General features: G+C 47.1%; 1 protein-coding gene across 3 annotated transcripts in view; it reads right to left on the bottom strand.

Annotated features, from left to right (window-relative positions):
* The window catches only part of BMAL1 (basic helix-loop-helix ARNT like 1), a 104,278-nt gene that overhangs the window by 60,283 nt on the left and 26,338 nt on the right, over positions 1 to 17,657 (bottom strand). For all 3 annotated transcript variants that reach the window (XM_020286565.2, XM_020286562.2, XM_076002160.1), the window contains exon 2: positions 12,961 to 13,033. The gene's annotated coding sequence lies outside the window, so the exon portion shown is untranslated. The remainder of the gene's footprint in view (positions 1 to 12,960; positions 13,034 to 17,657) is intronic.

Below are 17,657 nucleotides of genomic sequence, written 5' to 3' on the forward strand. Positions count from 1 at the left end.
CCTCTGCCCCATGGCTTCCTCACTCTGGGCCCTTCCTGGACATCTACAGCTGGCAGGCTCCTACTCATCTTTGAAGACTTGCTCGCAAGTCACCTCTTCTCTGTGGGGCCCTCCCTGACTCCCCCAGAGAGAGCCACTGTCGTCCTCCCCTCTCCTTGGCGATGGCACAAATCCACACGCCACCTTATCTATCTGCACCTTTCCCCCTGTGAGCCCCTGTCTATATGCCTCTCTGCACCCCGTCACCTAACGTAAGACCCGGGCATGCGAATATTTGCTAAATGAATGGAGTTTTCCTCTCTGCAAGGAGGTGAAAAAGAAATTACATACGTGCAAACTGACTCACACTGGAGCTGCTGTCTGCAAGGGGAAAAAGGGGTTAAAATAAGACACTGCCACTGAAGCACTAATAAAGCTCAATGGGGTAGAATGGTATCTTCCCTTGAGGAGTTTCTTAACAACAAAAACGAGCTTCGGGAAAACTAAGAGCTGCGTATTGCAGGGTGTTGCAAGGTGTCATGAACACTGCAATGAAGGTGTTTCAGGTTTCAACTGCAGGAACACCTAAGTTAGTCCCAAACCGATGCACTCGGAGGCAGAGGGAAAGAAGCCAACATTCCTTCTCATTTAATCCTAAGAGTGATCCTGGGAAGCAAGTCCTATTGTCCCTTTGTTCTTCACAGACAAGGATCAGCATCAAGGAGGTCAGGTGATGTGCCCAAGACCACAGAGCTAGGAAGTACAGGAGCCGGGATTCACACTCAGGTCTGCCTGACACCAACGCTTGTGTTCCTTCCAGCACACGCCAGAGCCTCACTCTGGGATACGGGGTCATGTAGCAGGCAGCATCCTTAGGACCAACGAGCTCCATGTTGCAACAAGACATGTAGTTCTGGAGAAAGGATGTTATTATCTACCCGTAGTTACTCCTGTTACCAGCAGAACTGAAGCTAGAATCTGAGTTGCCTACTTCCAGGCTGGGCTCTTGGAGCCCTGTGCCTGTGCTCTCTCACATATTCATTAAAGGGTAGAGACAAAGCAAAAACTAAAATTTCAACTGTCTAACCTATCTGCTTACAGTACCTTAGAAATGAAGGTTGAGAAGAAAGAGAAATTGTATTTTTTGTCCATGATTACTGCTGCCTGGCTCCGGGGCCGCACTGATAGGCAGCAAGGTGACGGAGCAGCCGTCCTGCACCAAGTGCCTTACAGGACCAGCAGCATGAATCAAACTGGCTGGTGCGTGGCCGGCGGCTCTCTCATGCATTCACAGAAAGTTTTGCTGCCCACCCTGAGCAACGCAGCAAACACAGAGAAAAGAACCCTGGAATTGAACTGTGGCTCTCCCACTCACAACTTGATTCAGTATCTTAACCTTTCTAAGCCTCAGTTTCCTCATCCACAAAAAAGAATGAACAGCCCATTTCACAAAGCTGTTCTGATGTTCTGAGAGCCAAGTAGGGTGGCACATGTCCCTGGTGCACAGGAGTCATGCATAAACATCAAACAGTTGGTAGTTTGTCCATTCCTTAGCAAGCAAAAGAAAATCCTTAAACCTACTGTAGAAAAAGGAATGAAAAAAGAAATAGCTATGCCAAAGCCTTGTAAAATCTTAGTAGGATGAAATAGCATCCTCTGAGGACTTACTAAAGCATAAAGAAATTCTTTAAGATATTTTCAGTGGCTGAGTGTTTTAAGGCAGGGTGGGAGAAGGGAGAGAAAGTGAGAGGAAAGAGAAAAGAGAGTAGTTAAATTTGAATATATCAGTGTATTTGCAGTAGTCAAAAGAAGTTAACACATATACATTAAAAAAAACAATATAACTATCTCTCATGGATAGAAGCTTCCTATTAATTGTTTATGTACTTCTCTGTCAAACTCCTATTCAACCCTCAAAATCCTACTTGCTTGATGACCTCTTCCACCCCACTCTACCTGGAAGGATTAATTAATCTTTCCTCTATTGATCAATTCCAATTTTTGGATACACTGTTTGCTTGTTGGGCTCCCCAACCAAATAGTGAGCTCCTGAGAATACACGCTGTATATGATTCATCTCTGGGTTCACATGGTAGCCTCTCTCTTACCCCAGGATCCCCAGCTAGTAGCCACCAGCTTGGAGCAACCCCAGAGGAGAACTTTCTCTCCACAGCAGGGGGATGAGAGAGGACTCACGTTTATGGAGTGGTCATTCTGTGCTGAACATCTGAGAGGCGCCTTTCAAATATTAATTCATGTATTCCTCAAAATGCCCTTAAGAGAGAGCTGCTATCCTTGTTTTGTAAAAGTGGACACTGAGGCTCAGAGAGGTGAGCCACCAGCCAAGGGTCATGCTGCTAGCACAAGTGATGGTGCCAGCATTTGAACCCAGGTCTATCTGACTCCAAATCCCTCTTTCCACTAGACCAGACTGCCTGGCATGGGTCTAATGAAGCTGAGGGCATTCTGGAAGGATGAATGGTCTAGGCATCAAATCTACTCGGCCTCATTAGTGAGGTTGGTTGTTAAGGAGCTGTGGCTACTAGCAAAAGCCAGTCACCTGCTTAGACAGCCAGAGAAGGGACCTCTGGAGAAGGTGGGATTCAAACTTTCAAGCTAACCATCTCCCAGACTCATCCTTTCTAAAGAGAAGGAGATACAGCTGGACCAAGAGTGCTCAGCCACCTGTAATCAGTTAAGGCCTCTGGCTGAGCAAATTTGCAAATCCTTCCCAAATGCTAAGGAAACCTGAGAACAAGAGCCTAAATGTTAGCACCCCTAGGGGAAAGCTGTGAAGGAAAGTGACCACAGGAAGCCTGGGAATGTCACCTCTCTTAGTTTTCCTCATCCCACAGCTCAGTAAAGGAAACTCCCATGGTGTGTTGTAGGCTAAAACTTTGTCTCAGCCTCACAGCGGTCACTTGCCGCATCTCCCTTCCTCAGGTCTCTCGGGTCTAAGGCCTGGCGTCCCCAGCCTAGCCTCTTCAAACGCTCACCCAGCCTCAGTACTGGCGGCTCAGCCCTTGCTGGGGAAGACAAGCCAGCCATGATGTAGCTGTGGAAATGGGTGCTGTTATTCTTCCCAAGGCTACCTGGCACAACTGATATCCTCATTAATTATTTAATAGTTGGTTACAATATTTAGGGAACACTTTTGTCATCTTGCAAGATGATTATAAACATCACCAGAGTCAAGATATGAAAATCATTCAATTAAATATATAAATATATTTTGAATGCTTTTCTGTGATGTCATTTAAAAAAAATTTTTTTAACTAATTAAGTAAGTATTTATTTTTTGTAGAGACAGAGGCTCACTCTTGCTCAGGCTGGTCTCGAACTCCTGAGCTCAAGCGATCCTCCCACCTCGACTTCCCAGAATGCTAGGATTACAGGAGTGAGCCACCGCACCTGGCCTCAAACATGTCATTTGATGGCATATTTATGATCTTTCAAAATTTACTTTTCTTACACATGTTTAAGCAAAAACTAGATTATCAGAGCCATAATGGGATGATGGAAGGAGCATGAACTGGTACAGCCTTTTTCGAGGGCAATTTGGCAATACTGATTCAAAAGTCGCACTTGTAGGTATCTATATCAAAGGAAATCTCATGCAGAAGTTCACAGGCATGCACAACAATTTCCACAGCACCGATGGCCGCAATGGCAAAAGATCAGGAACAACCTGAGTGCCTACCAATACAGGAATGATTAAGCAAACTTAAAATACATCCATCAAATGGAATTCAACTGTTAAAAATAATAAGGTACATTTATCTGCACATACTGACTTGGAAAGATAACCACAATAATTGACAGCTATGAAAAGAGAGTTGCAGAACATTATACAGAGAGAGAATCCATCTTCACAAAACAAAAGTGAAACTGTACATGGGGGTGAGGGCAAAGGGCAGGGGTCGGGGAACACAAGCAAATGCAAAAGTCCAAGAGTATAAGCAACAAACTCGAACGTGGTTATCTCTGGGGAATGGCTAGAAGTGGGGGAGGGGGTCACAGAAGACTTTCTTGCTTACATAATGAAAATCAGTGTTGTTTGAATTTATTACAAGTGCGCACTACTTTCACGATGACAAAAACAAAAAGCAGTTTTCAAAAGCTCATAGAATAATAATAATTTTTTTAAAACTTCAGTGTTTGCAAGGACCCCCGTAGAGCGACCACCATCAGATGCCGAATGCCCTCTCCACCCTCTGCACGTGGCCCCCTGCTCACTGCTGGAAGCGGGCGAGGCCCCAGCCAAGGAAAGCCTGCCAAAGGCAGTGGTCTCAAGTACTGAGAATCTCAAACCCTTCGCCTCTTTCAACAAAGATTACGCCAAATTACAATTATTTTAATGAGAAGGCTAATAAAAAAAAAAAAAGACTGTCATTACATTTTCAAATTTACAACACCATAAATTATTGAATTAAAGATGTTCACTTGTTTGCAACCTCTCCTTAAATAGTGGTTATCAGAATTTATATCCTGCATTACCTAACATTTTAAGTTGATGCATAAGCCTTGACGAAGACTTTTAAAGAATTGCTAACAAGGAAATCTCACAAGGAGAGAAGATAACCCTACTGAATCCAGAAGAGCCTAAAATACTATAGCCACTTGGGTTATCGTAAGAATGATAACCTAGCAAGTAAAATATCCTTCCTAGCTCTGGCCAAAGTTGGTAGAGAAAATAATTCTAAATTGATGCCCAGTATCTAAGGGGTGTTAGTTATGTTTAGCAGGGACTACAAACTCAACTACCTACAGGGGCTAAGCAGGCCATGGAAAGATATTAATGCACAGAGGCTGGGTGGGCCGGGGACAGACTGGAGAAACAAGCTCGTGGGAGAGGCACCGCCACTCTTCGGCACTGCCACAAGGAAGATGTGCCCGGTGCTGCCAGACATTCCATTTTTCACAAAGAGCTGGAAATATAGATTTAGATATAAAAATCTACCAATTTTTAAACCTTAGCCACTAATTGAAATGTTTTACAACACTGTGAGTGCTGAACAAAATGCATCTGTAGGCCAGATGCAGCCAGTGAGTAGAGAGTTTTCAACCTCTGCCTGAAAGCATCTACATTTTTTTAAATGGCTAATTTTGTTCAATTTTATTTTCAGAAACATGGGAAGAGTCAGGGAAATGCTACGAAATGGAGATAAGAAGCAAAAGAGTCAAGCAGTTGTTATTAATAAAACATTTCTAACATACTTATGAAGACAATGGTAGCTTTCTATATCAAATTCTGAAGAAAGTGCTTACATTTATTTAACTATACTAGGCATAAAACTCTGAGAATTTCTCAGATCCAGAGTAGAGAACAAATTAAAGCATTCCCACAAACAACTGTCAATGAACCTGTAAGAATTTCCTACTATGTATTACATGTTTACCATAAAAATTTTAAATAATAGCAACCCTGTAATCTCAGTGCTTTGGGAGGCCAAGGTGGGAGGATCACTTAAGGCCAGAAGTTCAAGACCAGTCTGGGCAACATAGTGAGACCCCCCATCTCTATAAAAAATGTTTTAAAAATTAGCCATACGCAGATGGTGGCATATACCTGCAGTCCTAGCTACTCTGGAGGCTGAGACAGGAGGATCGCCCAATCCCACAAGTTCGAGGCTGCAGTGAGCTATAATCACACGGCTGCACTGCAGCCTGGGAAACAGAGCCAGAATCTATCTTTAAAAAAAAAAAAGTAAAAACAACAATAAATAAAATAATGGCAACCACTGAAATGCTCCTCTATGCCAGATATTATCCAGGCATTTGACACCTGGGATCACCAATGTGGATCACACAACCACTGGGCAAGATTCCAATAAAGGCCTATCTGACAAACCTTGCCCTAAAACAAAAACAAAAACAACAAAGAACTTAGACTCAACATCATGAAATTGTGCTCAGTCTTTTTTTCAATGACAAAACGACAACAGATATACGTGCGCCAATAATAATATCTGGACCTAATTTGCAACTCACAAAGTACTTTTCTTAAACACTATCTCCACTATCTCACTTACTCATCACAGCCTTTAACTGTGCATCTGTCCAAAGTCTTCTTATAATATTATTAACGAAAATACTTTTAAAAACAACAACAACGATAACAGATAATCGTTATTTGGTGTTTTCAGCACAAACACACTAAGCACATTTTCATTTCACCCACACAAGAACCCAGTTATTCAAATGATCACAATCTCATTTTACAGATGATACACTGAGGCTTACAGCGCTTGGTGGGTTTGTCTTAGGTCACATGGCTAGACAGACATGGGGCTGCCCTCTGAGGCAGGTCTGCTCCAGAACCTGAGACCAGTGTGCCAAGGACCCCCTGAAAGAGGCGTCTTGAAGGCCACCTGTGCTGTAAGCCTACCTCGGTCTGCTGCTGGCAAAGGCGCCTAGGGCCCGGCTGACACCCCTCTCCTCCTCCCAAGTCCACTTGCCCCACTTGGTCAGAAGCCATTTTACATGTTTTATTTTTCCCAATCAGAAACAGCGTGAGTCACCTGGAGCTCAGCCAGCCTGGCCTTAGAAGGCCCTGGAGGCCTGGTGAGGTGCCCTGGGCAACTGGGCTTCCCCTGCTGCCCGGCTCCCTCCCACTGGCGAGTCTAGGTAGGGTTTTCACAACACTGCGTTTGTTCAGAGGGAGCACGGGGAAGAGGGTCCTGAGAGTCACAGCAACCCTGTGAAGTGGGTGTCGAAGTACCAAAGTGGGGGTGGGGAAAAGGGATGGCACCTTCAGATCAGGAAGGGAGGAAATACGTATTTAGCCAAGAGCTGTGACATAGTGCTGCGCAAAGGCCCACATTAGATCCTGGGAAGAGGGGGCTATAGCAGGGGGATAAATGGTGCAAGTACAAACATCATGCAAGAGAACACACACACACACACACACACACACACACACAAACTGCATCAGGGAACAGCTGCTCCTAAGGTAACAACTTCTGGTTCTCCCTCGCCCCTTCTCTAGAGCCCTGACCTCCGACTGTACAAGCTGCTGCCCTGCCACAGAGTCCACAGGCCAGGGCACACACGACCTGCTATGGTCAGTCATCCTCAGACTGTGTGCAGGCCCAGGGAGCCAGGGGAAGGGCAGCTGGCCCAGCTCTGGGAGGTGAAAGGGGTCCCCTTCCTTACAAGTGGGCTGCCAGGGGACAAAAGGGAAAAGGGAGTGGGCAGAAGGAACAGACCTTGCCAACGCACGGATGCTTCCTCAGCACCAGTGGCTGACACAGAAACCGGGAGGTGAGGGTGAAGGCCAGACCCATGCACACGGCCAGTAAGCTCCAAAGAGTGGGGTCCTGGGCTGGCTCGTCTATGCTCATGGCCCAGTTTCTTGTGACGCAAGGGACAAGGAGAGCTATGGGTGAGCGTGCAGTGCTGTAGGCTGTCGGTCAACTCCACGTTGAGCACCTAGGTACTCCTGCTATGCTGGAGCCTTCAGGGGCCTGCCCGGTGGGGGAACAAACATTCATTCATCAAATAACCACATAAACAACTGTCAAGTGCACTCTGTGACAAGTGCTGCAGATGAGCAGGATGGGCTGGTGGGCCGTGCAGCAGAAGGACCTGTGCAGTGTGGAAGAAGGGCCAGAGCACAAGCCCGCAGTCCAGCACCTGGGACAAACCCCTGCTCTGACACGTGTGTCATCGGTCAGGGCTTCCTCACATGGTGCCTTTGGGATAACATGACAACACTTACCCCAGCCCTAACACAGAGCAGTCACCCACCACGCTGAGTCACGGTGAGCAGTCACTAAGCAGCAGGTTATGACAAGGGCGCTGATAAGAATGGTGGCATGAGACCTAACCTTCTTATCAGGGAGGTCAGAGAAGTCTTCCGAGAAAGAGGCAGGTGAATCAGCTAAGATCTAGGGGTGAACAGGTATGGACTAGGCCAACCAGAGGAGGTGCACTCCATGCGGAGGGGACAGCGGAGGGTAAGTCCCTGCTCTCATGTATGTCCAGGCAAGGAGAGCCCGGTCAGCAGGCTGGAGCACCCTGGCCAGCAGGATGCCCTGTGCTGAGAAGGACTCTCTTCCAGGAAGCCTCCCCAGATTACTGTGAAACCCAAATAACAGCTTCATTCCTGGCACAACTTCCCAGTTCTGTGACAGAACTAGGAAGCAAGGATGACACGACAAGCATCAAGCTGAAGGCCCCAAATGAAAACAAGGGAATTTATTCGCTGCCAATGGGTGCATAGTGCTAGCTCCCATGGGAAATACAGGAAGAGGTCAGAGCCTCTTCCTATTTGCACAACTCCTCCGTGTTCACTGAGGTTCCCAGTGAAGACGAAGATGCCCTTGGGAACCTCCACAAAGGACCACTAGGTATCCTCGTCCTCCTGCCAGGAAAGCTCCTCAGCCGGACTGAGGGGGAAAGGCTGTCAGATAGTGGTTGGCAAGAATCAATATTTTGGCTAATTTAAGAAAGCTGGGATTCATCCAGGCCCGGGCTGGGTAGATCTCATTCCTAAGAATTCCTTAATGGATTATTTTTCATTTTGAATTGCTATTATTACATCATCAACAAGAGCTAAAAAAATAAAATAAAATAAATAGGGGCAAACAATGCAGAGAAGAGATAGATGTCTCAGCATGCTGGGAGACACAACAGCAGTCACAAACACAAGCCCAACACAACCTCTCCTGCATGCCAAGCTGAGACGAGGGCGGCCCCAACAAACTCACCAGCCAGGGAACCTCCAATTTCAAGCACATATGATCACGTCATAAATCTGTTGTTTGGCTTCACAAACAGACTTTGCTACCCTCACTCTTTCAACAAACACTTCCTGAGCCAGGTGGGTTGTGCTGGCAGGGGGAGCAGAGATTGTGTGTGTGTGTGTGTGTGTGTGTGTGTGTGTGTGTGTGTGTGTGTGGTCCCCACCCTTAAGGAGCTCAGTTTACCGAGCATAACAGATAAGTAAATCCATAGTTACACTGATAAGTGCTTTGCAAGATAGAGACATGCAGGGTGTTCTGAAAACCAGGAGGAAGGTCACCTCCAGGTCATGGAAGAGTGCAGGGTGGGGAAGGATGGTATCCAAAACAGCCATGGGGAACTGGAGCTAAGTTCCCAGATGGGGAGGAGGGGCCAGGTCATTCCCAGGAGAGGGCCCCACACTGATAAAGGCACCAAGAGGTGACTGTTGGTGAAAGGCTGAGGTCAGAAATGTGGGTTAGGGAAAAAGGAAAATATGGAAGGTGGCCAAGGGCCAGATGATGAGAAGACTGCAGGCTTCCTGAAGGGGCTCAGCTTTTACTATCTAAGCAATGAGGAGCTCTTGGAGCGTTTGAAGCAGAAAGAAGCTATGATCAGACGTGTGTGTTGGAAACATCTTATTGATAGGAATGTGCGGGGTGGAATAAGGAAGGAAGAAGATGGACACAAATGACCAATTAACAGGCTGTTGTGATAAAATTCCAAATGATGAGTCCTAAATAAAGGAGTGGAGAGAGAGGAGAAAGGACTGTGTTGGCAAATTATTATAGAAGACAGGCTCTTCAGGACATGGTAACGATGGAATATGACATTTGAGGGATGGGGGAATCCCAGGATGACTCCTAAAGCAGAGACAACTGAGGGGCTAGACCAAGACAGGCAGCACAGGGAAAAGATGCGTGTGGCTCTCAGAGGAGACTGAGGACTCCGGGGCGTCCCTGGGCAGGCCGCTAGGAGCGTGGGCTGGGAGGAGGCTGGCTGGATTTGGAGATCTGGGAGTCTGTAGGCAGAGGTGAGAGGTGGATGGGCTCACCCAGGGAGAACACTAGGGATGGCAGGAAAGGGACCAAGCCAAACCTGAAGCTGAGGACAAAGGAGAGAGAACCGGCGGAGCAGGCTGTGGAGGCCAGGGTCTGAGAGGCTGGAGGTGAACCAGGCCCGCAGGCCAGGAGAGGCCGAGCCTGGGCGTGGATGCCCAGCGTCAGGCATGGGGAGGCCCGAAGAGGGGCCCTTGCTGGAGGGGCAGCGGCTGGGCGTCGGCAATGGCGGCCACATGATACAATTAAAACGAGGCGCTGACGGCTCAGCTGAAGGTCTGTGGTCACCACAAGAGGATTTTTATGGATTTTCCCCCAACAGGCTCACTGTCTCACTTCATTTCTTGGAGAGGCCTTTCCTGACCACCCTAACTAATCTGTCAGCCAAATCCTCTGCACCCTGATCTTATGTTATTTTCTTTCAGAGCATGATCATGCCTGACATCACATTCTGCGTGTCACACATGTAGAATATCTGCCTCATGACAACAGAGACCTTGTGGTGGCTCACCTCTGTAACCGCGATGCCAAGAGCATGTCAGGCACACAGAGTCCCTGGGTTCATCAGAAGCAACAAATAATTAGTGAGCACATAACACACTACAAGCCTGATTCTGTGCTAGATGCTGGGGATAGGGTGATAAACGAGACAGAAAAGGACCCCGCCTTTGGAGCTTGGAGTCGGAGGTGAGTGGAGAGAAATGCCAAGTGTTTAAACAAGAGTGACATTATAACTGTCACAGTGCTAGGACTGGAATCTGACTTGTATGCCTTGAAGTGATATTTCCTTTCCAAGCCCAAGGCTTCTCCAGCTAAATTTTACCCAGAGAAACCGTTGAAATAAGTGTTTGAGGTTTGGTCTCAGTCTCTTCCAGACTTTCCACCCTTTTAATAGATTGCTAAGGTGTGGAATATGTACTATAGGCTCTGAATATTTAACCTGAAGGGCTCAATCTATCTCCAGTCCAGACTTAGGTGAGAGGAACAGGGAGCAGCACAGACCAGAGGTCATACAGGCTTGGGTTCAAAACCCTTTACCTTGGGTGGGTTATTCAACCTCTTTATGACTTGACTTCCTATGGCTGAAATGTGAATACCAATTCCCCCACCTCAGGTCTCTGCAAAGATGAAATGAGATGATGCATAAAGAGTACCCAGCACTGTACTTGCTAAGATAATGGGTGTTCAATAAATCATGGCTCTAAACCAGTTATACCTGTTGCTTTCATTACTAGATCTCTAACACCGCTATATTCACACAAACCAAGTAAAAAAAAAAAAAAAACTACTTAGAATTCAAACCAAAGAAGGTACACTCAAAACACTCAGAGCACAAGTTGGTATGTAGTTGAAGGACTTGAGGAATTGTCTCAAATTCCCCATACTTGTACAGACTCTGCAGTAATAAGTTTTATTTCAATGTTTGGGCCACTCCATTCTCCAATTTATACAAATGCAACTATTTCCCCAACAGATCACATCTTGTCCCATGGCAAAAGTCCAAACACGGGCTGGATGGCGTGGTGCAGGTTGTGACAGAGTTATGAACACCACACCTCAAAGGGAGCCTAAGTCCACAATCACAAGCCCAATGTACACACAAACTCCCAAACACAGCTTGGCCCCAAAGGAGGAAATGAGAACTGGTCTCAGCATGCTTTGCCTACCTCAAAGCCAAAGAAAAGGTTATTCTGACATGCAAATACCTAAATCTTTTGTGTCTCCCTTCTTTCACTCCAAACTCTCTACCAGTGGTCTATTTTAGTAACATCTCCATTCTTTATCCCTTATTTATGTCAGACCCTATGCAACCTGGCTTCCTCTTCCCTTCCCCTCTCATGGCATTACATTCCTTGAGGTCATCTGTAAAGACCTTGTCACAAACTCAGCAGCCTTCCTTCAGGGCCCTTCTCCCTGGTCTCTGCTGTCCCACCCTCTTCCCTTCTTGGAACTCTGTCCTCATGGCCTCAGGGGCTCTAGCACCTTCTTCCTCCCACCCCAAAGTTATGCACATGCCCTAAGGCTCAGCCCTCTGTTCACCTTAGAATGACTTACTTAACCTATGGCTTTCACTCTGCATCTCCAGACTTTATCTTCTCAGCCCAGGCTTTAGCCCTGCATTTCCGACTATCTGTTGGAGATTTCTTGGGGATGAGACACTGTCAGCTCAAATTCACCATATCTAAAACCAGATGTAGCAACTACCTCCTTCCACCCCAACATTCACATTCCTGTCAAGGGGCACCATTGTGGACTTTCACCTTCTTTGACTGTCTCTGAAGTCTAAGAAGACTGGAAATCCTCTTGGTTCTCCCTGTGTAATATCTCTATTGGTCTCTGCTTCCATTGTAACTACTATTAGCCACACAACCCCATGCCAGGGTGGCTGCTGCTGCCTTCTAACAAGGCCCATGCCTCTGTCCTAAAATGTAAACATCACTTGTGCCACTTCACTCCTTTGCCCAAAATAACTTCAATGGCTTCCCACTGCCTTCAGGCTAAAGTCTAAGCGCCTTAGCCCAGCATGCAGGGTCTAGAAGAGGAGTTGGCAAAGCACAGCCCACAGGCCAATCCAGCCCACCACCTGCTTCTGTAAATAAAGCTGCCTGGAACACAGTCACACACATTCATTCCCACATCATCCATGGCTGCTCCATGTTACCACAGCAGAGTGGCATAGCTGTGAAGAGGCCACATGGCCTACGAAGCCAAAAATCTTTAGGATCTGGTCCTTTACAGAAGAAGTTTGCTGACTCTGGACACCAGCAGACCCTGCCAAAGTTTTTGCCCATGACTCTTCTGGATGAAGCTTTTGCTCCTGTCAATCGGTTGCTGAGCCCACTTTTTAAACACTTTATTTATATCCATGTTCTCAAGCCCTGAACATCTTATTTTACTCTTCCCTGGACTTTTTCCAATCTACCTTTTCCTTCAAAACACAGGCAAAGCTCCACCTCTCCGTGAGCCCAGCCACAGCCACCCCTGCGCTGCTGGCTTCTCCTCCCCTGGCCTCCCTCTCTGCATCCACCACAGACACCCGCGGGGAGGTCTCCCTTCTCCTGCCTGTACCACAGGCTTCTCTCGGGTCCAGGCCTGGGTGCTTGCACAGAACACCTGCCAGTGAAAACCACCTTGCCCTTCATTGCAAATACCAATCCTCACCAGCATAATTGGGTAAGAAGGCATCAAACAAACTTACCAATGAAGGCCTAGGAGTCCACATTTGAAAAGTTAGGCTGGGGTCCAAAAGCATGCACTCTAGCCAGCAGCACCTAAAAGCCAAGGAAATAAGAGTTTAGCTTTAAAAGAGAATATCTATACATTTTCTTTAAACTCATAACACCCAATAACTTTTGATTTACCATCCTCCTGGATATCCATCTCTGCTTCTTTGCCTAGAAAATCCCTGCTTCTCCTTCACATCCATTGGATAACCTTTCCCTGGAAGCCTCCTCAGTGTCCCAGGCAGGCCAGGTGGCCCCTCCTCTCAGCTCCCATGGAACTCTGGGGCGACATGTCTATGGTAACACATGGCACATCATGGCATAATTTCTTGTTTACAGGGTCAGGGGGTGGCTCTCTAGACTTCGGGCTTTTCAAGAGAAAAGACCTGTTAAATCACTCCGCCTCTTACCCCTACTGCCTAGAACATGATGGGAATTTAGATGGTTCTCAACAAATATTTGTAAAATGGATAGAAAAACAACCTACTTAATTCATTAACATACACCTGGGTATCTAAAATTCTGCTAGGCCACAATTGTCACATAGAAATGCATACCTGGGGATCCTATTGCTTTTAATAGGCAATGGTTTAACAGGAAGGATTAATGAGATTAATCTAAATGCACCCCTTTGAATGACACTCCCTTGGGCAGAAACCTCCAGAGGCTCCCAGTATCTAGGAAGGCAAGCCCAACTCTGCAGCCACGATGCCAGGCCTGCACCAACTGGCCCAGCCTGCTTCTGCAGCCACAGCCTGGTGGTTCCCACATGGACCCTTCCATCCAGCCAGCCAGACCCCAAGGATGCACTGCCCTCTTGGTGGGATGTCTTCACATTATCTACCCAAATGTCACCCATCATCCCAGATCAAGTTCACAGTGAGGCCACAATAAGTATTATTTTTTTCCTCTCCACTTTTTAAAATTGTAGTAAAATACATGTAACATAAAAGCTACAATCTTAACCACTTTAAGTGTATGGTTCAGTAATATTGAGTACATTCATACTGTTGTGCAACCATTACCAACATCTACCTCCAGAACTCTTCTTTTCTGCAAAACTGAAACTCTATACCCATTAAACAATAACTCTGCCTCCCCCCTTCCTCCAGTCCCTGGCACCCAGTAAGTTTTTGTAGAATGAATGAATAAATGAATGAAGACATGAATCAATGTCACTCAATCCTCCCTGCAAAAGCGAGAAGTACTGTCCCCTTCTCCTGGACTCCCATGGTACTTAACTTCACACTTTTCTCAGATTTATTCCAATCAGTCTCAAATGATCCTTTTTTGCACAATTGCATTCCCCTTTAGGTCAGGAACTGCGACTTATTTGCAAGATGAAGCTCAGGTCCAACAGTGTGCATCTGGCCTGTCCTCCATGTCCTGCGGCTTTGACACCAGTGAATCAGTCGCCCTGGACTCCTCCCTTCACTCGGCTTCCGGGACAGCAGCTTCTCTGGGTCTCCCACCCCCCACACCGGCTGCTCCTTCCCTTTGCTTGTTCCCCCTCATCTTCCCAACTCTTATGGCAGAGCGCCCCAGGGCTGTCCTCGCTCTCTTCTCTCCTCTGTCACTCTCTTGGTGATCTCGCCTCTGTGCTGACGATGGCCAGGTTTCTCTCCAAGCCTGGGCTCTCCTCTGAACTGAGTAGCACGTCCAACTGCCTAGGTCAGGTAAGAAGTCAAGTAGACAGGAGCTCCGTGTAAGGATGCTGGGTGTCTCCAACTTAACACGCCCAACACGAGCCCCTGAGCTTCCCCAGACCTGCTCCTTCCACAGTCTCACCCCCTGCCGTTTAAGACAATGATTTTCCAGCTGGCCAGGCCAAAAGATTTGGAGTCATTCTCATCTCCTCTCTCTGTCTTTCATTCCATAGCCAAGCCTCATCAAAACTGGTTTTCACCTTAAAGTGAATTCAGAATGTGACCATTTCTCAACACCTCCATCGTAACCATCCTAGACTGTTGTGCCAGCCTCCCAACTGGTGCCCTGCTTCCCTGCTGCCACTCCTGGAGTCACTCCTACCTCACCTGTAGTCTGTTCCCAACAGAGGAGGAAATGTGGTGCAACGTGAACCAGATCATGTCACCCTTTCCTCAGATCCCTTCAAGGCCCGACAGCAAGGACAATGCCAAAGGGACAAAAGCTCCTGATGCAGACCCACAGGCCGGGGTTCTGTGCCCTCCTCTCCACCCGTCTCTCCTGGCCATACTGCCTATGCCTATTATGATTTCTCAAACAAGGGTGTTTTTTAAAGAGAGGGAAATGCGACCAATCAGCTTCCTTTTCCAGTTAGGGTACCATGAGAAGCCAAGAACACTCACATTTCTCCCGAAGCAAGAGGGCACGTCTAGTCTGCCGCCACTTAGTAACTAGTTTCCAAAGATAAGGCTAGCCTTCCAGAGACTTGTCACTACCTCCTTGGTTGTGGGGGAGTCCTCCGTCAGCCCCTCTTCTCCCTGCCTCCACCTCACCGATGCTGTGGCTGGAGGTGAAGCACAAACACAGGCACTCAGGACTCCAGCTCCAGTTGTGCCACCTCCAGTCACTTATTTCCAACCACAACCCCACGCAGTGTTTGGAATGATTTTAATAAAACCTAACTTTGATCAAGTCCCCTGCTTGAAACTCTACAAAGAGTTTCTTCATTGGTATACTATGCATTCTTCAAAACCTATCACAGTAAGCCATGGTAAACAGTCTTTTTTATCTTCCTCAACAGATGCATTTCTTCTGCCTTCTTAAAAAGATTCTGCTTGCCCCAGTAGGGGTGGGTATACAATCCAGCCCAGATTAGAGAACACCAGTCCCTGGCAACAGTGATTGGTCCAGAAGACACGCACATCACCCAACCTGGGCCAATCAGAGCCTTTCTCTAGAACCAATACACAGATGCAGAGAAAGGAACTGCTCCCACCCCCACCCCAGACTATACCCTGAGGCTGTCAGCAGCTGTGCCCCATGGGGAGGCAGCCTGTCTGCAGTAGGGAAGACTGATGCCAGCAGGAATAACAGAAGGTAAGGAGTCAGCCAGACCACAGGCAGCACCCATTTCCATTCCAGAAGCTCTTCCCTTCGTGCGCTCCTGCAGCATCCTTTCAGTTTCGGAGCCAGTAACCACCCACTTAGCCCCAGCCTGCTGGAGTCCCACAGGCCTATGGCGCCGCTGCCTGTACCTGTGCCTTTCCCCACACTGTTTCCTCTGCCCAGAACGCACGCTCCCCGGATTTTTGCACAGCAGCCTGACTTCCTCTGCGAAGCCTTCTCTGAAGGGAAGTACCGTTAGTCCAGTCTTCCAGGCATGCTCTACAATGCCTGGAATACAGCCTCTGTTGCACTCAGACACCTCCCTCTGCCTTCCTAATCTCAGAGCTAGTCGCCCAAGCTAGAAACCTCGAACTTCCTCACTGCCCGTGCGTACTTCCCTCTTCTTCCTCTCTGCCCTACATCTACCGTTACAGCGCAGGTCCTGACCTCAGTATCTCCTGCCTGGACACGGGCAGCAGCCTGCTGGGCTGCCACAGCCCCCACCCGCCCACACCGCTCCATACTGCTGTCAGGGCTGGGCCCCAACAGCCCTTCTGCACCTGTAGAACCAACCTTGGGTCTCTAAACTGCCCCCACCTACCTGCTCTCACACTCCCAACCGCTTCCGCTCCCAGGAAGATGGAGCAGACACACTCTTCCAGATTCCACCTGCTAAGTGCAACTAAAACCCGCGGATGTTATATGCAAAACACACATAAGAAGACTTTGAGTGGCAGAGTGAAGAAGGCAGACCAGTTAGGAATCTCAGGACCCAAGGAACAACACAGTGGTGGGCTTCCTGCATTTCATTTTTGCTTCACAGCCCAGACTTAGAACTGAGGAAAATAGCAACCCAGAAATGCCAATAGGCACAAGCAGAAAATGCCCCACAAATAAGACAGAACACTTGCAGATAATAACTACTCTATTTCAGCCAAACACCACAAAAAGTCCAACGGTCTCATTCGCACCCATCCCAGGAAAGTGCAAGTGGCATCTACAACAAACCCACAGATGGCCTTTACGCTCAGTGGTGAAAGATAGAATGCCTGACCCCCAGGACTAGGAACAAGGCAAGGATGTCCACTCTCCCCACGCTTATCAACACAGGACTAGAAGTTCTAGCTAGCACAGTAAGGCAACAAACGGAAATACAAAACATACAGATTGGAAAAAAAGAATAAAGCAATCCCTACTTGCAGATGATATGCTGCCTATGTAGAAAATACTGAGGAATAAACAAAAAAATTCCTAGGACTAATTAGTGAGTGTAGCAAACATGCAAGATACAAGATAAAAATATAAAAATCAATTGTAGAAATACTGAGGAATAAACAAACAAAAAAAATCCTAGGACTAATTAGCAAGTGTAGCAAACATAGAAGATGTAAGATAAAAATATAAAAATCAATTGTATTTCTATATACTAGCAATGAACACGTGGACACCAAAATTAAAAATACAATACCATTTCACAACCACTAAGACAAAAAAAGAAATACACAGGTATAACTATAATTTCTCCCAACTAATGGTTTGGCCACCTGAGTCCACCTGTGCATTGAGGGCAGAGCCAAGATATTAAATATAATATTTGTTTTGCTTTCCAGTGAAATCCAAATACCCAGCCAGGGCCCATCCC

This window comes from Microcebus murinus, chromosome 4 (genome assembly GCF_040939455.1).
Source record: "Microcebus murinus isolate Inina chromosome 4, M.murinus_Inina_mat1.0, whole genome shotgun sequence".
In the NCBI taxonomy this organism is placed as follows: Eukaryota; Metazoa; Chordata; class Mammalia; order Primates; family Cheirogaleidae; genus Microcebus; species Microcebus murinus.